We start from the raw sequence: 23,188 nt of genomic DNA on the forward strand, positions 1-23,188 counted from the left end.
GCAAGCTTGCTTGGTTGGCCAAAAAGTGCATATGCGTTTTTTCCTGAATATATTCAGGAAAAATCGCATACGCCCTTTTTGGCCAAGTGCATCATTGTGGACGTTCTGCCTCTTTTCCTATGCTTTCAATGCAATTCCAGTCTACCTCCTGAATTCGGTTTCCTGCAATTCTGCCCCGCTTTCAAGTCCTCTTGGCAGCCTTACTTCAGTCTATTTTTGGACGATAGCTGTCATTTATAACTCTGCAGGTTTGTGAATTACAGTGCCCCTGAGCTCCTTTCTTCAACTCACTTTCTTGTGACCTGGCCGCAACACCGCAGGATGGCTTCAGGCCCTAACCTGGTTCCGGCACGGCACACTGAGCCTTTGGTTAATTCCTCTTCCTGGTGGGAAATGAGAATTAAATTTGCCCGTCCAGACACCTCCAGCTAGTCTCTCATTGGTTCTCGCTATTCCTGTTCATCTTCCGCAGAAATTGCAAACTGGGCCAAACAGGAAGTTAAAGGGACTGACTCTCCAAGTCGGGAGAGTGTTAGTAAAGCGTCTGGAATGTTGCACCCGAGTACCAGGGGAGAAAAACTGAGACATATTTGAACACGTCTCCCGTTCACATGGTTGATCATACTCTGGGTTCCACATGCATGTTTTAGCTGAAGGAAGAATACCTTAAACCTGGAGAGTTGAGACCCGTGTAATGGGTACCATGCAATATGACTTCAAAGGGTCTTCATTTGCTCACCGAACCTCTCCAATCCTATCACTGCTGCGTTTATGCCCCTGTACACACGCTTGATTCTCTTTCGGAGACAGAGCAATCCATAGGTTTTAAGATACTTACTAGTCAGGTACATTCTTAGGCGTTTAATATGCGGTGTTGAGTCCATTTCGTTGAGCAAGGAGTAGCTCTTGTCTATTCCATATTTGGCTTAAGGAACTTTATCTGTGCTCATTTCAATCTCTGGTTTTATGCAGCACCCCAACTCACCTTTCCCCTTAAGCAAGAATAAGTTGGTTTTCTAAATTTGAGACCCTGTTCTGTTCTGTAATTCAGTTCCTGTGTAGCCAAGTTTACATTCCGTGTATTACTGATATCTTATGATGTTTCTTTTTCAGTGTGACTTATTTCAGTTAGAATCATCATACCTGAATCCACTCATTGTGCTGCTAAGGGCCTGATGACACAGATTTCATTGCTGAGTGATATTGCTTTGTAAGTAAATACCACAACTTCTTTCTCCATTTTTCACTTTCTGTGATGTTGAACTTGTACTGTAAATGAGGTTCTTGTAAACAGAGCCGTTCCAAACTTTGGGGTGGCTGTGTCTTTTTGATTTTAATTTCCCTAAGCTATAGGACCATAAGTGGCAGTGCCCTAGGCTCTGTTGCTTTGTTTTTTAGATGTTTCAGGAAACACCATACACTTCTCCCGAGTGTCTGTTGGCAATTTACATCCCGCCCATCAGCATAACAAGGCTCCCAGTTCTCAATGGCCTGTTGCCTTTCTGGATTTTACACTTTTTTCAGATGGCCCTTTTGACCGGGTGGAAGTGAGACTTCATTGTAGTGCAGATTTCCTTTGCAAGCTTGCTTGGTTGGCCAAAAAGTGCATATGCGTTTTTTCCTGAATATATTCAGGAAAAATCGCCTACGCCCTTTTTGGCCAAGTGCATCATTGTGGACGTTCTGCCTCTTTTCCTATGCTTTCAATGCAATTCCAGTCTACCTCCTGAATTCGGTTTCCTGCAATTCTGCCCCGCTTTCAAGTCCTCTTGGCAGCCTTACTTCAGTCTATTTTTGGACGATAGCTGTCATTTATAACTCTGCAGGTTTGTGAATTACAGTGCCCCTGAGCTCCTTTCTTCAACTCGCTTTCTTGGGACCTGGCCGCAACACCGCAGGATGGCTTCAGGCCCTAATCTGGTTCCGGCACGGCACGCTGAGCCTTTGGTTAATTCCTCTTCCTGGTGGGAAATGAGAGTTAAATTTGCCCGTCCAGACACTTCCAGCTAGTCTCTCATTGGTTCTCGTTATTCCTGTTCATCTTCCGCAGAAATTGCAAACTGGGCCAAACAGGAGGTTAAAGGGACTGACTCTCCAAGTCGGGAGAGTGTTAGTAAAGCGTCTGGAATGTTGCACGCGAGTACCAGGGTACGAAAACTGAGACATATTTGAACACGTCTCCCGATCACATGGTTGATCATACTCTAGGTTCCACATGCATGTTTTAGCTGAAGGAAGAATACCTTAAACCTGGGTAGTTGAAACCCGTGGAATGGGTACCATGCAATATGACTTCAAAGGGTCTTCATTTGCTCACCGAACCTCTCCAATCCTATCACTGCTGCGTTTATGCCCCTGTACACATGCTTGATTCTCTTTCGGAGACATAGCAATCCATAGGTTTTAAGATACTTACAAGTCAGGTACATTCTTAGGCGTTTAATATGCGGTGTTGAGTCCATTTCATTGAGCAAGGAGTAGCTCTTGTCTATTCCATATTTGGCTTAAGGAACTTTATCTGTGCTCATTTCAATCTCTGGTTTTATGCAGCACCCCAACTCACCTTTACCCTTAAGCAAGCATAAGTTGGTTTTCTAAATTTGAGACCCTGTTCTGTTCTGTAATTCAGTTCCTGTGTAGCCAAGTTTACATTCCGTGTATTACTGATATCTTATGATGTTTCTTTTTCAGTGTGACTTATTTCAGTTAGAATCATCATACCTGAATCCACTCATTGTGCTGCTAAGGGCCTGATGACACAGATTTCATTGCTGAGTGACATTGCTTTGTAAGTAAATACCACAACTTCTTTCTCCATTTTTCACTTTCTGCGATGTTGAACTTGTACTGTAAACAAGCTTCTTGTAAACAGAGCCGTTCCAAACTTTTGGGTGGCTGTGTCTTTTTGATTTTAATTTCCCTAAGCTATAGGACCATAAGTGGAAGTGCCCTAGGCTCTGTTGCTTTGTTTTTTAGATGTTTCAGGAAACACCATACACTTCTCCCAAGTGTCTGTTGGCAATTTACATCCCACCCATCAGCATAACAAGGCTCCCAGTTCTCAATGGCCTGTTGCCTTTCTGGATTTTACACTTTTTTCAGATGGCCCTTTTGACCGGGGGGAAGTGAGACTTCATTGTAGTGCAGATTTCGTTTGCAAGCTTGCTTGGTTGGCCAAAAAGTGCGTATGCGTTTTTTTCTGAATATATTCAGGAAAAATCGCATACGCCCTTTTTGGCCAAGTGCATCATTGTGGACGTTCTGCCTCTTTTCCTATGCTTTCAATGCAATTCCAGTCTACCTCCTGAATTCGGTTTCCTGCAATTCTGCCCTGCTTTCAAGTCCTCTTGGCAGCTTTACTTCAGTCTATTTTTGGACGATAGCTGTCATTTACAACTCTGCAGGTTTGTGAATTACAGTGCCCCTGAGCTCCTTTCTTCAACTCGCTTTCTTGTAACCTGGCTGCAACACCGCAGGATGGCTTCAGGCCCTAATCTGGTTCCGGCACGGCATGCTGAGCCTTTGGTTAATTCCTCTTCCTGGTGGGAAATGAGAGTTAAATTTGCCCGTCCAGACACCTCCAGCTAGCCTCTCATTGGTTCTCGCTATTCCTGTTCATCTTCCGCAGAAATTGCAAACTGGGCCAAACAGGAGGTTAAAGGGACTGACTCTCCAAGTCGGGAGAGTGTTAGTAAAGCGTCTGGAATGTTGCACCCGAGTACCAGGGTACGAAAACTGAGACATATTTGAACACGTCTCCCGTTCACATGGTTGATCATACTCTGGGTTCCACATGCATGTTTTAGCTGAAGGAAGAATACCTTAAACCTGGAGAGTTGAGACCTGTATAATGGGTACCATGCAATATGACTTCAAAGGGTCTTCATTTGCTCACCGAACCTCTCCAATCCTATCACTGCTGCGTTTATGCCCCTGTACACACACTTGATTCTCTTTTGGAGACATAGCAATCCATAGGTTTTAAGATACTTACTAGTCAGGTACATTCTTAGGCGTTTAATATGGGGTTTTGAGTCCATTTCGTTGAGCAAGGAGTAGCTCTTGTCTATTCCATATTTGGCTTAAGGAACTTTATCTGTGCTCATTTCAATCTCTGGTTTTATGCAGTACCCCAACTCACCTTTCCCCTTAAGCAAGCATAAGTTGGTTTTCTAAATTTGAGACCCTGTTCTGTTTTGGAATGCAGTTCCTGTGTAGCCAAGTTTACATTCCGTGTATTAGTGATATCTTATGATGTTTCTTTTTCTGTGTGACTTATTTCAGTTAGAATCATCGTACCTGAATCCACTCATTATGCTGCTACGGGCCTGATGACATAGATTTCATTGCTGAGTGATACTGCATTGTACGTAAGTACCACAAGTTCTTTATCCATTTTTCAATTTCTGTGATATTGAACTTGTACGGTAAATGAGGTTCTTGTAAACGGAGGCGGCCCAAACTTTGGGGTGGCTGTGTCTTTTTGATCTTAATTTCCCTAAGCTATAGGACCATAAGTGGAAGTGCCCTAGGCTCTGTTGCTTTGTTTTTTAGATGTTTCAGGAAACACCATACACTTCTCCCCAGTGTCTGTTGGCAATTTACATCCCGCCCATCAGCATAACAAGGCTCCCAGTTCTCCATGGCCTGTCCTGCCTTTCTGGATTTTACACATTTTTCAGATGTCCCTTTTGACCGGGGGGAAGTGAGACTTCATTGTAGTGCAGATTTCCTTTGCAAGCTTGCTTGGTTGGCCAAAAAGTGCATATGCGTTTTTTCCTGAATATATTCAGGAAAAAACGCATACGCTCTTTTTGGCCAAGTGCATCATTGTGGACGTTCTGCCTCTTTTCCTATGCTTTCAATGCAATTCCAGTCTACCTCCTGAAATCGGTTTCCTGCAATTCTGCTCCGCTTTCAAGTCCTCTTGGCAGCCTTACTTCAGTCTATTTTTGGACGATAGCTGTCATTTATAACTCTGCAGGTTTGTGAATTACTGTGTCCCTGAGCTCCTTTCTTCAACTCGCTTTCTTGTGACCTGGCCGCAACACCGCAGGATGGCTTCAGGCCCTAATCTGGTTCCGGCCCGGCATGCTGAGCCTTTGGTTAATTCCTCTTCCTGGTGTGAAATGAGAGTTAAATTTGCCCGTCCAGACACCTCCAGCTAGCCTCTCATTGGTTCTCGCTATTCCTGTTCATCTTCCGCAGAAATTGCAAACTGGGCCAAACAGGAGGTTAAAGGGACTGACTCTCCAAGTCGGGAGAGTGTTAGTAAAGCATCTGGAATGTTGCACGCGAGTACCAGGGGAGGAAAACTGAGACATATTTGAACACGTCTCCCGTTCACATGGTTGATCATACTCTGGGTTCCACATGCATGTTTTAGCTGAAGGAAGAATACCTTAAACCTGGAGAGTTGAGACCCGTGTAATGGGTACCATGAAATATGACTTCAAAGGGTCTTCATTTGCTCCCCGAACCTCTCCAATCCTATCACTGCTGCGTTTATGCCCCTGTACACACGCTTGATTCTCTTTTGGAGACATAGCAATCCATAGGTTTTAAGATACTTACTAGTCAGGTACATTCTTAGGCGTTTAATATGCGGTGTTGAGTCCATTTCGTTGAGCAAGGAGTAGCTCTTGTCTATTCCATATTTGGCTTAAGGAACTTTATCTGTGCTCATTTCAATCTCTGGTTTTATGCAGTACCCCAACTCACCTTTCCCCTTAAACAAGCATAAGTTGGTTTTCTAAATTTGAGACCCTGTTCTGTTCTGTAATTCAGTTCCTGTGTAGCCAAGTTTACATTCCGTGTATTACTGATATCTTATGATGTTTCTTTTTCTGTGTGACTTATTTCAGTTAGAATCATCATACCTGAATCCACTCATTGTGCTGCTAAGCGCCTGATGACACTGATTTCATTGCTGAGTGATATTGCTTTGTAGGTAAATACCACAACTTCTTTCTCCATTTTTCACTTTCTGCGATGTTGAACTTGTACTGTAAACGAGGTTCTTGTAAACAGAGCCGTTCCAAACTTTGGGGTGGCTGTGTCTTTTTGATTTTAATTTCCCTAAGCTATAGGACCATAAGTGGAAGTGCCCTAGGTTCTGTTGCTTTGTTTTTTAGATGTTTCAGGAAACACCATACACTTCTCCCGAGTGGTTGTTGGCAATTTACATCCCGCCCATCAGCATAACAAGGCTCCCAGTTCTCCATGGCCTGTCCTGCCTTTCTGGATTTTACACTTTTTTCAGATGGCCCTTTTGACCGGGGGGAAGTGAGACTTCATTGTAGTGCAGATTTCCTTTGCAAGCTTGCTTGGTTGGCCAAAAAGGGCGTATGCGTTTTTTCCTGAATATATTCAGGAAAAAACGCATACGCCCTTTTTGGCCAAGTGCATCATTGTGGACGTTCTGCCTCTTTTCCTATGCTTTCAATGCAATTCCAGTCTACCTCCTGAAATTGGTTTCCTGCAATTCTGCCCCGCTTTCAAGTCCTCTTGGCAGCCTTACTTCAGTCTATTTTTGGACGATAGCTGTCATTTATAACTCTGCAGGTTTGTGAATTACAGTGTCCCTGAGCTCCTTTCTTCAACTCGCTTTCTTGTGAGCTGGCCGCAACACCGCAGGATGGCTTCAGGCCCTAATCTGGTTCCGGCACGTCACGCTGAGCCTTTCGTTATTTCCTCTTCCTGGTGGGAAATGAGAGTTAAATTTGCCCGTCCAGACACCTCCAGCTTGCCTCTCATTGGTTCTCACTATTCCTGTTCTTCTTCCGCAGAAATTGCAAACTGTGCCAAACAGGAGGTTAAAGGCGCTGACTCTCCAAGTAGGGAGAGTGTTAGTAAAGCGTCTGGAATGTTGCACCCGAGTACCAGGGGAGGAAAACTGAGACATATTTGAACACGTCTCCCGATCACATGGTTGATCATACTCTGGGTTCCACATGCATGTTTTAGCTGAAGGAAGAATACCTAAAACCTGGGTAGTTGAAACCCGTATAATGGGTACCATGCAATATGACTTCAAAGGGTCTTCATTTGCTCACCGAACCTCTCCAATCCTATCACTGCTGCGTTTATACCCCTGTACACATGCTTGATTCTCTTTCGGAGACATAGCAATCTATAGGTTTTAAGATACTTACTAGTCAGGTACATTCTTAGGCGTTTAATATGCGGTGTTGAGTCCATTTCGTTGAGCAAGGAGTAGCTCTTGTCTATTCCATATTTGGCTTAAGGAACTTTATCTGTGCTCATTTCAATCTCTGGTTTTATGCAGCACCCCAACTCACCTTTCCCCTTAAGTAAGCATAAGTTGGTTTTCTAAATTTGAGACCCTGTTCTGTTCTGTAATTCAGTTCCTGTGTAGCCAAGTTTACATTCCGTGTATTACTGATATCTTATGATGTTTCTTTTTCTGTGTGACTTATTTCAGTTAGAATCATCATACCTGAATCCACTCATTGTGCTGCTAAGGGCCTGATGACACAGATTTCATTGCTGAGTGATATTGTTTTGTAAGTAAATACCACAACTTCTTTCTCCATTTTTCACTTTCTGCGATGTTGAACTTGTACTGTAAACGAGGTTCTTGTAAACAGAGCCGTTCCAAACTTTGGGGTGGCTGTGTCTTTTTGATTTTAATTTCCCTAAGCTATAGGACCATAAGTGGAAGTGCCCTAGGTTCCGTTGCTTTGTTTTTTAGATGTTTCAGGAAACACCATACACTTCTCCCGAGTGGTTGTTGGCAATTTACATCCCGCCCATCAGCATAAAAAGGCTCCCAGTTCTCCATGGCCTGTCCTGCCTTTCTGGATTTTACACTTTTTTCAGATGGCCCTTTTGACCGGGGGGAAGTGAGACTTCATTGTAGTGCAGATTTCGTTTGCAAGCTTGCTTGGTTGGCCAAAAAGGGCGTATGCGTTTTTTCCTGAATATATTCAGGAAAAAACGCATACGCCCTTTTTGGCCAAGTGCATCATTGTGGACGTTCTGCCTCTTTTCCTATGCTTTCAATGCAATTCCAGTCTACCTCCTGAAATCGGTTTCCTGCAATTCTGCCCCGCTTTCAAGTCCTCTTGGCAGCCTTACTTCAATCTATTTTTGGACGATAGCTGTCATTTATAACTCTGCAGGTTTGTGAATTACAGTGCCCCTGAGCTCCTTTCTTCAACTCGCTTTATTTTGAGCTGGCCGCAACACCGCTGGATGGCTTCAGGCCCTAATCTGGTTCCGGTACGGCACGCTGAGCCTTTGGTTATTTCCTCTTCCTGGTGGGAAATGAGAGTTAAATTTGCCCGTCCAGACACCTCCAGCTAGCCTCTCATTGTTTCTCGCTATTCCTGTTCATCTTCCGCAGAAATTGCAAACTGGGCCAAACAGGAGGTTAAAGGCGCTGACTCTCCAAGTGGGGAGAGTGTCAGTAAAGCATCTGGAATGTTACACCCGAGTACCAGGGGAGGAAAACTGAGACATATTTGAACACGTCTCCCGATCACATGGTTGATCATACTCTGGGTTCCACATGCATGTTTTAGCTGAAGGAAGAATACCTAAAACCTGGGTAGTTGAAACCCGTGGAATGGGTACCATGCAATATGACTTCAAAGGGTCTTCATTTGCTCACCGAACCTCTCCAATCCTATCACTGCTGCGTTTATGCCCCTGTACACATGCTTGATTCTCTTTCGGAGACATAGCAATCTATAGGTTTTAAGATACCTACTAGTCAGGTACATTCTTAGGCGTTTAATATGCGGTGTTGAGTCCATTTCGTTGAGCAAGGAGTAGCTCTTGTCTATTCCATATTTGGCTTAAGGAACTTTATCTGTGCTCATTTCAATCTCTGGTTTTATGCAGCACCCCAACTCACCTTTCCCCTTAAGCAAGCATAAGTTGGTTTTCTAAATTTGAGACCCTGTTCTGTTCTGTAATTCAGTTCCTGTGTAGCCAAGTTTCCATTCCGTGTATTACTGATATCTTATGATGTTTCTTTTTCTGTGTGACTTATTTCAGTTAGAATCATCATACCTAAATCCACTCATTGTGCTGCTAAGTGCCTGATGACATAGATTTCATTGCTGAGTGATATTGCTTTGTAAGTGAATACCACAACTTCTTTATCCATTTTTCACTTTCTGCGATGTTGAACTTGTACTGTAAACGAGGTTCTTGTAAACAGAGCCATTCCAAACTTTGGGGTGGCTGTGTCTTTTTGATTTTAATTTCCCTAAGCATTAGGACCATAAGTGGAAGTGCCCTAGGTTCTGTTGCTTTGTTTTTTAGATGTTTCAGGAAACACCATACACTTCTCCCGAGTGTCTGTTGGCAATTTACATCCCGCCCATCAGCATAACAAGGCTCCCAGTTCTCAATGGCCTGTTGCCTTTCTGGATTTTACACTTTTTTCAGATGGCCCTTTTGACCTGGGGGAAGTGAGACTTCATTGTAGTGCAGATTTCCTTTGCAAGCTTGCTTGGTTGGCCAAAAAGGGCGTATGCGTTTTTTCCTGAATATATTCAGGAAAAAATGCATACGCCCTTTTTGGCCAAGTGCATCATTGTGGACGTTCTGCCTCTTTTCCTATGCTTTCAATGCAATTCCAGTCTACCTCCTGAAATCGGTTTCCTGCAATTCTGCCCCGCTTTCAAGTCCTCTTGGCAGCCTTACTTCAGTATATTTTTGGACGATAGCTATCATTTATAACTCTGCAGGTTTGTGAATTACAGTGCCCCTGAGCTCCTTTCTTCAACTCGCTTTCTTGTGACCTGGCCTCAACACCGCAGGATGGCTTCAGGCCCTAATCTGGTTCCGGCCCGGCATGCTGAGCCTTTGGTTAATTCCTCTTCCTGGTGGGAAATGAGAGTTATATTTGCCCGTCCAGACACCTCCAGCTAGCCTCTCATTGGTTCTTGCTATTCCTGTTCATCTTCCGCAGAAATTGCAAACTGGGCCAAACAGGAGGTTAAAGGCGCTGACTCTCCAAGTGGGGAGAGTGTTAGTAAAGCGTCTGGAATGTTGCACCCGAGTACCAGGGGAGGAAAACTGAGACATATTTGAACACGTCTCCCGATCACATGGTTGATCATACTCTAGGTTCCACATGCATGTTTTAGCTGAAGGAAGAATACCTTAAACCTGGGTAGTTGAAACCCGTGTAATGGGTACCATGCAATATGACTTCAAAGGGTCTTCATTTGCTCACGAACCTCTCCAATCCTATCACTGCTGCGTTTATGCCCCTGTACACATGCTTGATTCTCTTTTGGAGACATAGCAATCCATAGGTTTTAAGATACTTACTAGTCAGGTACATTCTTAGGCGTTTAATATGCGGTGTTGAGTCCATTTCGTTGAGCAAGGAGTAGCTCTTCTCTATTCCATATTTGGCTTAAGGAACTTTATCTGTGCTCATTTCAATCTCTGGTTTTATGCAGCACCCCAACTCACCTTTCCCCTTAAGCAAGCATAAGTTGGTTTTCTAAATTTGAGACCCTGTTCTGTTCTGTAATTCAGTTCCTGTGTAGCCAAGTTTACATTCCGTGTATTACTGATATCTTATGATGTTTCTTTTTCTGTGTGACTTATTTCAGTTAGTATCATCATACCTGAATCCACTCATTGTGCTGCTAAGGGCCTGATGACACAGATTTCATTGCTGAGTGATATTGTTTTGTAAGTAAATACCACAACTTCTTTCTCCATTTTTCACTTTCTGCAATGTTGAACTTGTACTGTAAACGAGGTTCTTGTAAACAGAGCCGTTCCAAACTTTGGGGTGGCTGTGTCTTTTTTTTTTTTTTTTTTTTTTTTTTTTTTTTTTTTTGCGTTATGTGGGCCTCTCACTGTCGTGGCCTCTCTCGTTGCGGAGCACAGGCTCCGGACATGCTGGCTCAGCCGCCATGGCTTATTGGCCTAGCCGCTCTGCGGCATGTGGGATCTTCCTGGACCAGGGCACGAACCCGTGTCCCCTGCATCGGCAGGTGGACTCTCAACCACTGCGCCACCAGGGAAGCCCGGCTGTGTCTTTTTGATTTTAATTTCCCTAAGCTATAGGACCATAAGTGGAAGTGCCCTAGGTTCCGTTGCTTTGTTTTTTAGATGTTTCAGGAAACACCATACACTTCTCCCGAGTGGTTGTTGGCAATTTACATCCCGCCCATCAGCATAAAAAGGCTCCCAGTTCTCCATGGCCTGTCCTGCCTTTCTGGATTTTACACTTTTTTCAGATGGCCCTTTTGACCGGGGGGAAGTGAGACTTCATTGTAGTGCAGATTTCCTTTGCAAGCTTGCTTGGTTGGCCAAAAAGGGCGTATGCGTTTTTTCCTGAATATATTCAGGAAAAAACGCATACGCCCTTTTTGGCCAAGTGCATCATTGTGGACGTTCTGCCTCTTTTCCTATGCTTTCAATGCAATTCCAGTCTACCTCCTGAAATCGGTTTCCTGCAATTCTGCCCCGCTTTCAAGTCCTCTTGGCAGCCTTACTTCAATCTATTTTTGGACGATAGCTGTCATTTATAACTCTGCAGGTTTGTGAATTACAGTGCCCCTGAGCTCCTTTCTTCAACTCGCTTTATTTTGAGCTGGCCGCAACACCGCTGGATGGCTTCAGGCCCTAATCTGGTTCCGGTACGGCACGCTGAGCCTTTGGTTATTTCCTCTTCCTGGTGGGAAATGAGAGTTAAATTTGCCCGTCCAGACACCTCCAGCTAGCCTCTCATTGTTTCTCGCTATTCCTGTTCATCTTCCGCAGAAATTGCAAACTGGGCCAAACAGGAGGTTAAAGGCGCTGACTCTCCAAGTGGGGAGAGTGTCAGTAAAGCATCTGGAATGTTACACCCGAGTACCAGGGGAGGAAAACTGAGACATATTTGAACACGTCTCCCGATCACATGGTTGATCATACTCTGGGTTCCACATGCATGTTTTAGCTGAAGGAAGAATACCTAAAACCTGGGTAGTTGAAACCCGTGGAATGGGTACCATGCAATATGACTTCAAAGGGTCTTCATTTGCTCACCGAACCTCTCCAATCCTATCACTGCTGCGTTTATGCCCCTGTACACATGCTTGATTCTCTTTCGGAGACATAGCAATCTATAGGTTTTAAGATACCTACTAGTCAGGTACATTCTTAGGCGTTTAATATGCGGTGTTGAGTCCATTTCGTTGAGCAAGGAGTAGCTCTTGTCTATTCCATATTTGGCTTAAGGAACTTTATCTGTGCTCATTTCAATCTCTGGTTTTATGCAGCACCCCAACTCACCTTTCCCCTTAAGCAAGCATAAGTTGGTTTTCTAAATTTGAGACCCTGTTCTGTTCTGTAATTCAGTTCCTGTGTAGCCAAGTTTCCATTCCGTGTATTACTGATATCTTATGATGTTTCTTTTTCTGTGTGACTTATTTCAGTTAGAATCATCATACCTAAATCCACTCATTGTGCTGCTAAGTGCCTGATGACATAGATTTCATTGCTGAGTGATATTGCTTTGTAAGTGAATACCACAACTTCTTTATCCATTTTTCACTTTCTGCGATGTTGAACTTGTACTGTAAACGAGGTTCTTGTAAACAGAGCCATTCCAAACTTTGGGGTGGCTGTGTCTTTTTGATTTTAATTTCCCTAAGCATTAGGACCATAAGTGGAAGTGCCCTAGGTTCTGTTGCTTTGTTTTTTAGATGTTTCAGGAAACACCATACACTTCTCCCGAGTGTCTGTTGGCAATTTACATCCCGCCCATCAGCATAACAAGGCTCCCAGTTCTCAATGGCCTGTTGCCTTTCTGGATTTTACACTTTTTTCAGATGGCCCTTTTGACCTGGGGGAAGTGAGACTTCATTGTAGTGCAGATTTCCTTTGCAAGCTTGCTTGGTTGGCCAAAAAGGGCGTATGCGTTTTTTCCTGAATATATTCAGGAAAAAATGCATACGCCCTTTTTGGCCAAGTGCATCATTGTGGACGTTCTGCCTCTTTTCCTATGCTTTCAATGCAATTCCAGTCTACCTCCTGAAATCGGTTTCCTGCAATTCTGCCCCGCTTTCAAGTCCTCTTGGCAGCCTTACTTCAGTATATTTTTGGACGATAGCTATCATTTATAACTCTGCAGGTTTGTGAATTACAGTGCCCCTGAGCTCCTTTCTTCAACTCGCTTTCTTGTGACCTGGCCTCAACACCGCAGGATGGCTTCAGGCCCTAATCTGGTTCCGGCCCGGCATGCTGAGCCTTTGGTTAATTCCTCTTCCTGGTGGGAAATGAGAGTTATATTTGCCCGTCCAGACACCTCCAGCTAGCCTCTCATTGGTTCTTGCTATTCCTGTTCATCTTCCGCAGAAATTGCAAACTGGGCCAAACAGGAGGTTAAAGGCGCTGACTCTCCAAGTGGGGAGAGTGTTAGTAAAGCGTCTGGAATGTTGCACCCGAGTACCAGGGGAGGAAAACTGAGACATATTTGAACACGTCTCCCGATCACATGGTTGATCATACTCTAGGTTCCACATGCATGTTTTAGCTGAAGGAAGAATACCTTAAACCTGGGTAGTTGAAACCCGTGTAATGGGTACCATGCAATATGACTTCAAAGGGTCTTCATTTGCTCACGAACCTCTCCAATCCTATCACTGCTGCGTTTATGCCCCTGTACACATGCTTGATTCTCTTTTGGAGACATAGCAATCCATAGGTTTTAAGATACTTACTAGTCAGGTACATTCTTAGGCGTTTAATATGCGGTGTTGAGTCCATTTCGTTGAGCAAGGAGTAGCTCTTGTCTATTCCATATTTGGCTTAAGGAACTTTATCTGTGCTCATTTCAATCTCTGGTTTTATGCAGCACCCCAACTCACCTTTCCCCTTAAGCAAGCATAAGTTGGTTTTCTAAATTTGAGACCCTGTTCTGTTCTGTAATTCAGTTCCTGTGTAGCCAAGTTTACATTCCGTGTATTACTGATATCTTATGATGTTTCTTTTTCTGTGTGACTTATTTCAGTTAGTATCATCATACCTGAATCCACTCATTGTGCTGCTAAGGGCCTGATGACACAGATTTCATTGCTGAGTGATATTGTTTTGTAAGTAAATACCACAACTTCTTTCTCCATTTTTCACTTTCTGCAATGTTGAACTTGTACTGTAAACGAGGTTCTTGTAAACAGAGCCGTTCCAAACTTTGGGGTGGCTGTGTCTTTTTTTTTTTTTTTTTTTTTTTTTTTTTTTTTTTGCGTTATGTGGGCCTCTCACTGTCGTGGCCTCTCTCGTTGCGGAGCACAGGCTCCGGACATGCTGGCTCAGCCGCCATGGCTTATGGGCCTAGCCGCTCTGCGGCATGTGGGATCTTCCTGGACCAGGGCACGAACCCGTGTCCCCTGCATCGGCAGGTGGACTCTCAACCACTGCGCCACCAGGGAAGCCCGGCTGTGTCTTTTTGATTTTAATTTCCCTAAGCTATAGGACCATAAGTGGAAGTGCCCTAGGTTCCGTTGCTTTGTTTTTTAGATGTTTCAGGAAACACCATACACTTCTCCCGAGTGGTTGTTGGCAATTTACATCCCGCCCATCAGCATAAAAAGCCTCCCAGTTCTCCATGGCCTGTCCTGCCTTTCTGGATTTTACACTTTTTTCAGATGGCCCTTTTGACCGGGGGGAAGTGAGACTTCATTGTAGTGCAGATTTCCTTTGCAAGCTTGCTTGGTTGGCCAAAAAGGGCGTATGCGTTTTTTCCTGAATATATTCAGGAAAAAACGCATACGCCCTTTTTGGCCAAGTGCATCATTGTGGACGTTCTGCCTCTTTTCCTATGCTTTCAATGCAATTCCAGTCTACCTCCTGAAATCGGTTTCCTGCAATTCTGCCCCGCTTTCAAGTCCTTTTGGCAGCCTTACTTCAGTCTATTTTTGGACGATAGCTGTCATTTATAACTCTGCAGGTTTGTGAATTACAGTGCCCCTGAGCTACTTTCTTCAACTCGCTTTCTTGTGACCTGGCCTCAACACCGCAGGATGGCTTCAGGCCCTAATCTGGTTCCGGCACGGCACACTGAGCCTTTGGTTATTTCCTCTTCCTGGTGGGAAATGAGAGTTAAATTTGCCCGTCCAGACACCTCCAGCTAGCCTCTCATTGGTTCTCGCTATTCCTGTTCATCTTCCGCAGAAATTGCAAACTGGGAGAAACAGGAGGTTAAAGGGACTGACTCTCTAAGTCGGGAGAGTGTTAGTAAAGCATCTGGAATGTTGCACCCGAGTACCAGGGGAGGAAAACTGAGACATATTTGAACACGTCTCCCGTTCACATGGTTGATCATACTCTGGGTTCCACATGCATGTTTTAGCTGAAGGAAGAATACCTTAAACCTGGAGAGTTGAGACCCGTGTAATGGGTACCATGCAATATGACTTCAAAGGGTCTTCATTTGCTCACCGAACCTCTCCAATCCTATCACTGCTGCGTTTATACCCCTGTACACATGCTTGATTCTCTTTCAGAGACATAGCAATCCATAGGTTTTAAGATACTTACTAGTCAGGTACATTCTTAGGCGTTTAATATGGGGTTTTGAGTCCATTTCGTTGAGCTAGGTGTAGCTCTTGTCTATTCCATATTTGGCTTAAGGAACTTTATCTGTGCTCATTTCAATCTCTGGTTTTATGCAGCACCCCAACTCACCTTTCCCCTTAAGCAAGCATAAGTTGGTTTTCTAAATTTGAGACCCTGTTCTGTTCTGTAATTCAGTTCCTGTGTAGCCAAGTTTCCATTCCGTGTATTACTGATATCTTATGATGTTTCTTTTTCTGTGTGACTTATTTCAGTTAGAATCATCGTACCTGAATCCACTCATTATGCTGCTACGGGCCTGATGACATAGATTTCATTGCTGAGTGATACTGCATTGTACGTAAGTACCACAAGTTCTTTATCCATTTTTCACTTTCTGTGATATTGAACTTGTACGGTAAACGAGGTTCTTGTAAACGGAGTCGCCCCAAACTTTGGGGTGGCTGTGTCTTTTTGATTTTAATTTCCCTAAGCTATAGGACCATATGTGGAAGTGCCCTAGGCTCTGTTGCTTTGTTTTTTAGATGTTTCAGGAAACACCATACACTTCTCCCGAGTGGTTGTTGGCAATTTACATCCTGCCCATCAGCATAACAAGGCTCCCAGTTCTCCATGGCCTGTCCTTCCTTTCTGGATTTTACACTTTTTTCAGATGGCCCTTTTGACCGGGGGGAAGTGAGACTTCATTGTAGTGCAGATTTCCTTTGCAAGCTTGCTTGGTTGGCCAAAAAGGGCGTATGCGTTTTTTCCTGAATATATTCAGGAAAAAACGCATACGCCCTTTTTGGCCAAGTGCATCATTGTGGACGTTCTGCCTCTTTTCCTATGCTTTCAATGCAATTCCAGTCTACCTCCTGAGATCGGTTTCCTGCAATTCTGCCCTGCTTTCAAGTCCTCTTGGCAGCCTTACTTCAGGCTATTTTTGGACGATAGCTGTCATTTATAACTCTGCATGTTTGTGAATTACAGTGCCCCTGAGCTCCTTTCTTCAACTCGCTTTCTTGTGAGCTGGCCGAAACACCGCAGGATGGCTTCAGGCCCTAATCTGGTTCCGGCACGGCACGCTGAGCCTTTGGTTAATTCCTCTTCCTGGTGGGAAATGAGAGTTAAATTTGCCCGTCCAGACACCTCCAGCTAGTCTCTCATTGGTTCTCGCTATTCCTGTTCATCTTCCGCAGAAATTGCAAACTGGGCCAAACAGGAGGTTAAAGGGACTGACTCTCCAAGTCGGGAGAGTGTTAGTAAAGCGTCTGGAATGTTGCACCCGAGTACCAGGTTACGAAAACTGAGACATATTTGAACACGTCTCCCGATCACATGGTTGTTCATACTCTAGGTTCCACATGCATGTTTTAGCTGAAGGAAGAATACCTTAAACCTGGGTATTTGAAACCCGTGGAATGGGTACCATGCAATATGACTTCAAAGGGTCTTCATTTGCTCACCGAACCTCTCCAATCCTATCACTGCTGCGTTTATGCCCCTGTACACATGCTTGATTCTCTTTCGGAGACATAGCAATCCATAGGTTTTAAGATACTTACTAGTCAGGTACATTCTTAGGCGTTTAATATGCGGTGTTGAGTCCATTTCGTTGAGCAAGGAGTAGCTCTTGTCTATTCCATATTTGGCTTAAGGAACTTTATCTGTGCTCATTTCAATCTCTGGTTTTATGCAGCACCCCAACTCACCTTTCCCCTTAAGCAAGCATAAGTTGGTTTTCTAAATTTGAGACCCTGTTCTGTTCTGTAATTCAGTTCCTGTGTAGCCAAGTTTACATTCCGTGTATTACTGATATCTTATGATGTTTCTTTTTCTGTGTGACTTACTTCAGTTAGAATCATCATACCTGAATCCACTCATTGTGCTGCTAAGGGCCTGATGACACAGATTTCATTGCTGAGTAATATTGCTTTGTAAGTAAATACCACAACTTTTTTATCCATTTTTCACTTTCTGCGATGTTGAACTTGTACTGTATACGAGGTTCTTGTAAACAGAGGCGTCCCAAACTTTGGGGTGGCTGTGTCTTTTTGATTTTAATTTCCCTAAGCTATAGGACCATAAGTGGAAGTGCCCTAGGCTCTGTTGCTTTGTTTTTTAGATGTTTCAGGAAACACCATACACTTCTCCCGAGTGGTTGTTGGCAATTTACATCCCGCCCTTCAGCATAACAAGGCTCCCAGTTCTCCATGGCCTGTCCTGCCTTTCTGGATTTTACACTTTTTTCAGATAGCCCTTTTGACCGGGGGGAAGTGAAACTTCATTGTAGTGCAGATTTCCTTTGCAAGCTTGCTTGGTTGGCCAAAAAGGGCGTATGCGTTTTTTCCTGAATATATTCAGGTAAAAACGCATATGCCCTTTTTGGCCAAGTGCATCATTGTGGACGTTCGGCCTCTTTTCCTATGCTTTCAATGCAATTCCAGTCTACCTCCTGAAATCGGTTTCCTGCAATTCTGCCCCGCTTTCAAGTCCTCTTGGCAGCCTTACTTCAGTCTATTTTTGGACGATAGCTGTCATTTATAACTCTGCAGGTTTGTGAATTACAGTGCCCCTGAGCTCCTTTCTTCAACTCGCTTTCTTGTGAGCTGGCCGCAACACCGCAGGATGGCTTCAGGCCCTAATCTGGTTCCGGCACGGCACACTGAGCCTTTGGTTATTTCCTCTTCCTGGTGGGAAATGAGAGTTAAATTTGCCCATCCAGACACCTCCAGCTAGCCTCTCATTGGTTCTCGCTATTCCTGTTCATCTTCCGCAGAAATTGCAAAATGGGCCAAACAGGAGGTTAAAGGCGCTGACACTCCAAGTGGGGAGAGTGTTAGTAAAGCATCTGGAATGTTGCACCCGAGTACCAGGGGAGGAAAACTGAGACATATTTGAACACGTCTCCCGTTCACATGGTTGATCATACTTGGGTTCCACATGCATGTTTTAGCTGAAGGAAGAATACCTTAAACCTGGGTAGTTGAAACGTGTGGAATGGGTACCATGCAATATGACTTCAAAGGGTCTTCATTTGCTCACCGAACCTCTCCAATCCTATCACTGCTGCGTTTATGCCCCTGTACACATGCTTGATTCTCTTTCGGAGACATAGCAATCCATAGGTTTTAAGATAGTTACTAGTCAGGTACATTCTTAGGCGTTTAATATGTGGTGTTGAGTCCATTTCGTTGAGCAAGGAGTAGCTCTTGTCTATTCCATATTTGGCTTAAGGAACTTTATCTGTGCTCATTTCAATCTCTGGTTTTATGCAGCACCCCAACTCACCTTTCCCCTTAAGCAAGCATAAGTTGGTTTTCTAAATTTGAGACCCTGTTCTGTTCTGTAATTCAGTTCCTGTGTAGCCAAGTTTCCATTCCGTGTATTACTGATATCTTATGATGTTTCTTTTTCTGTGTGACTTATTTCAGTTAGAATCATCATACCTGAATCCACTCATTGTGCTGCTAAGGGCCTGATGACACAGATTTCATTGCTGAGTGATATTGCTTTGTAAGTAAATACCACAACTTCTTTATCCATTTTTCACTTTCTGCGATGTTGAACTTGTACTGTAAACGAGGTTCTTGTAAACAGAGCCGTTCCAAACTTTGGGGTGGCTGTGTCTTTTTGATTTTAAATTCCCTAAGCTATAGGACCATAAGTGGAAGTGCCCTAGGTTCTGTTGCTTTGTTTTTTAGATGTTTCAGGAAACACCATACACTTCTCCCGAGTGGTTGTTGGCAATTTACATCCCGCCCATCAGCATAACAAGGCTCCCAGTTCTCCATGGCCTGTCCTGCCTTTCTGGATTTTACCCTTTTTTCAGATGGCCCTTTTGACCGCGGGGAAGTGAGACTTCATTGTAGTGCAGATTTCCTTTGCAAGCTTGCTTGGTTGGCCAAAAGGGCGTATGCGTTTTTTCCTGAATATATTCAGGAAAAAACGCATACGCCCTTTTTGGCCAAGTGCATCATTGTGGACGTTCTGCCTCTTTTCCTATGCTTTCAATGCAATTCCAGTCTACCTCCTGAAATCGGTTTCCTGCAATTCTGCCCCGCTTTCAAGTCCTCTTGGCAGCCTTACTTCAGTCTATTTTTGGACGATAGCTGTCATTTATAACTCTGCAGGTTTGTGAATTACAGTGCCCCTGAGCTCCTTTCTTCAACTCGCTTTATTGTGACCTGGCCGCAACACCGCAGGATGGCTTCAGGCCCTAATCTGGTTCCGGCACGGCACACTGAGCCTTTGGTTAATTCCTCTTCCTGGTGGGCAATGAGAGTTAAATTTGCCCGTCCAGACACCTCCAGCTAGTCTCTCATTGGTTCTCGCTCTTCCTGTTCATTTTCCGCAGAAATTGCAAACTGGGCCAAACAGGAGGTTAAAGGGACTGACTCTCCAAGTGGGGAGAGTGTTAGTAAAGCATCTGGAATGTTGCACCCGAGTACCAGGGTACGAAAACTGAGACATATTTGAACACGTCTCCCGATCACATGGTTGATCATACTCTAGGTTCCACATGCATGTTTTAGCTGAAGGAAGAATACCTTAAACCTGGGTAGTTGAAACCCGTGGAATGGGAACCATGCAATATGACTTCAAAGGGTCTTCATTCGCTCACCGAACCTCTCCAATCCTATCACTGCTGCGTTTATGCCCCTGTACACATGTTTGATTCTCTTTCGGAGACATAGCAATCCATAGGTTTTAAGATACTTACTAGTCAGGTACATTCTTAGGAGTTTAATATGCGGTGTTGAGTCCATTTCGTTGAGCAAGGAGTAGCTCTTGTCTATTCCATATTTGGCTTAAGGAACTTTATCTGTGCTCATTTCAATCTCTGGTTTTATGCAGCACCCCAACTCACCTTTACCCTTAAGCAAGCATAAGTTGGTTTTCTAAATTTGAGACCCTGTTCTGTTCTGTAATTCAGTTCCTGTGTAGCCAAGTTTCCATTCCGTGTATTACTGATATCTTATGATGTTTCTTTTTCTGTGTGACTTATTTCAGTTAGAATCATCGTACCTGAATCCACTCATTGTGCTGCTAAGGGCCTGATGACATAGATTTCATTGCTGAGTGATATTGCTTTGTAAGTGAATACCACAACTTCTTTATCCATTTTTCACTTTCTGAGATGTTGAACTTGTACTGAAAACGAGGTTCTTGTAAACAGAGCCGTTCCAAACTTTGGGGTGGCTGTGTCTTTTTGATTTTAATTTCCCTAAGCTATAGGACCATAAGTGGAAGTGCCCTAGGCTCTGTTGCTTTGTTTTTTAGATGTTTCAGGAAACACCATACACTTCTCCCGAGTGTCTGTTGGCAATTTACATCCCGCCCATTAGCATAACAAGGCTCCCAGTTCTCCATGGCCTGTTCTGCCTTTCTGGATTTTACACTTTTTTCAGATGGCCCTTTTGACCCGGGGGATGTGAGACTTCATTGTAGTGCAGATTTCCTTTGCAAGCTTGCTTGGTTGGCCAAAAAGGGCGTATGCGTTTTTTCCTGAATATATTCAGGAAAAAACGCATAGGCACTTTTTGGCCAAGTGCATCACTGTGGACGTTCTGCCTCTTTTCCTATGCTTTCAATGCAATTCCAGTCTACCTCCTGAAATCGGTTTCCTGCAATTCTGCCCCGCTTTCAAGTCCTCTTGGCAGTCTTACTTCAGTGTATTTATGGACGATAGCTGTCATTTATAACTCTACAGGTTTGTGAATTACAGTGCCCCTGAGCTCCTTTCTTCAACTCGCTTTCTTTTGAGCTGGCCGCAGCACCGCAGATTGGCTTCAGGCCCTAATCTGGTTCCAGCACGGCACGCTGAGCCTTTGGTTATTTCCTCTTCCTGGTGGGAAATGAGAGTTAAATTTGCCCGTCCAGACACCTCCAGCTAGTCTCTCATTGGTTCTCCTTATTCCTGTTCATCTTCTGCAGAAATTGCAAACTGGGCCAAACAGGAGGTTAAAGGCACTGACTCTCCAAGTGGGGAGAGTGTTCGTTAAGCGTCTGGAATGTTGCACCCGAGTACCAGGGGACCAAAAGTGAGACATATTTGTACATGTCTCCCGATCACACAGTTGATCATACTCTGGGTTCCACATGCATGTTTTAGCTGAAGGAAGAATACCTTAAACCTGGAGAGTTGAGACCCGTGGAATGGGTACCATGCAATATGACTTCAAAGGGTCTTCATTTGCTCACCGAACCTCTCCAATCCTATCACTGCTGTGTTTATGCCCCGGTACATACGCTTGATTCTCTTTTGGAGGCATAGCAATCCATAGGTTTTAAGATACTTACTAGTCAGGTACATTCTTAGGCTTTTAATATGGGATGATGGGTCCATTTCGTTGAGCAAGGAGTAGCTCTTGTCTATTCCATATTTGGCTTAAGGAACGTTATCTGTGCTCATTTCAATCTCTGGTTTTATGCAGCACCCCAACTCACCTTTCCCCTTAAGCAAGCAGAAGTTGGTTTTCTAAATTTGAGACCCTGTTCTGTTCTGTAATTCAGTTCCTGTGTAGCCAAGTTTACATTCCGTGTATTAGTGATATCTTATGATGTTTCTTTTTCTGTGTGACTTATTTCAGTTAGAAACATCGTACCTGAATCCACTCATTATGCTGCTACGGGCCTGATGACAAAGATTTCATTGCTGAGTGATACTGCATTGTACGTAAGTACCACAACTTCTTTATCCATTTTTCACTTTCTGCGATATTGAACTTTTACAGTAACGAGGTTCTTGTAAACAGAGGCGTCCCAAACTTTGGGTGGCTGTGTCTTTTTGATTTTAATTTCCCTAAGCTATAGGACCATAAGTGGCAGTGCCCTAGGCTCTGTTGCTTTGTTTCTTAGATGTTTCAGGAAACACCATACACTTCTCCCGAGTGGTTGTTGGCAATTTACATCCCGCCCATCAGCATAACAAGGCTCCCAGTTCTCCATGGGCTGTCCTGCCTTTCTGCGTTTTACACTTTTTTCAGATGGCCCTTTTGACCGGGGGGAAGTGAGACTTCATTGTAGTGCAGATTTCCTTTGCAAGTTTGCTTGGTTGGCCAAAAAGGGCGTATGCGTTTTTTCCTGAATATATTCAGGAAAAAACGCATACGCCCTTTTTGGCCAAGTGCATCATTGTGGACGTTCTGCCTCTTTTCCTATGCTTTCAATGCAATTCCAGTCTACCTCCTGAAATCGGTTTCCTGCAATTCTGCCCCACTTTCAAGTCCTCTTGGCAGCCTTACTTCAGTATATTTTTGGACGATAGCTCTCATTTATAACTCTGCAGGTTTGTGAATTACAGTGCCCCTGAGCTCCTTTCCTCAACTCGCTTTCTTGTGAACTGGCCGCAACACCGCAGGATGTCTTCAGGCCCTAATCTGGTCCCGGCACGGCACACTGAGCCTTTGGTTAATTCCTCCTCCTGGTGGGAAATGAGAGTTAAATTTGCCCGTCCAGACACCTCCAGCTAGCCTCTCATTGATTCTCGCTATTCCTGTTCATCTTCCGCAGAAATTGCAAACTGGGCCAAACAGGAGGTTAAAGGCGCTGACTCTCCAAGTGGGGAGAGTGTTAGTAAAGCATCTGGAATGTTGCACCCGAGTACCAGGGGAGGAAAACTGAGACATATTTGAACACGTCTCCCGAT

General features: G+C 44.1%; 1 long non-coding RNA gene across 8 annotated transcripts in view; it reads left to right on the forward strand.

The window, feature by feature from the left end:
- LOC307181428 overlaps positions 1–23,188 on the forward strand; it is a 914,212-nt gene that overhangs the window by 714,118 nt on the left and 176,906 nt on the right. For 6 of the 8 annotated variants that reach the window (XR_013826748.1, XR_013826749.1, XR_013826752.1 and 3 more), the window contains 2 exons: positions 10,602–10,683; positions 13,997–14,068. The exons of the other annotated variants lie outside the window; for them this stretch is intronic. This is a non-coding gene — a long non-coding RNA (uncharacterized lncRNA). Of the gene's footprint in view, positions 1–10,601; positions 10,684–13,996; positions 14,069–23,188 lie in introns of those variants that run through there. 8 annotated transcript variants of the gene reach the window in all.

Source organism: Stenella coeruleoalba (genome assembly GCF_951394435.1).
Source record: "Stenella coeruleoalba genome assembly, contig: scaffold_102, whole genome shotgun sequence".
Lineage (NCBI taxonomy): Eukaryota > Metazoa > Chordata > Mammalia > Artiodactyla > Delphinidae > Stenella > Stenella coeruleoalba.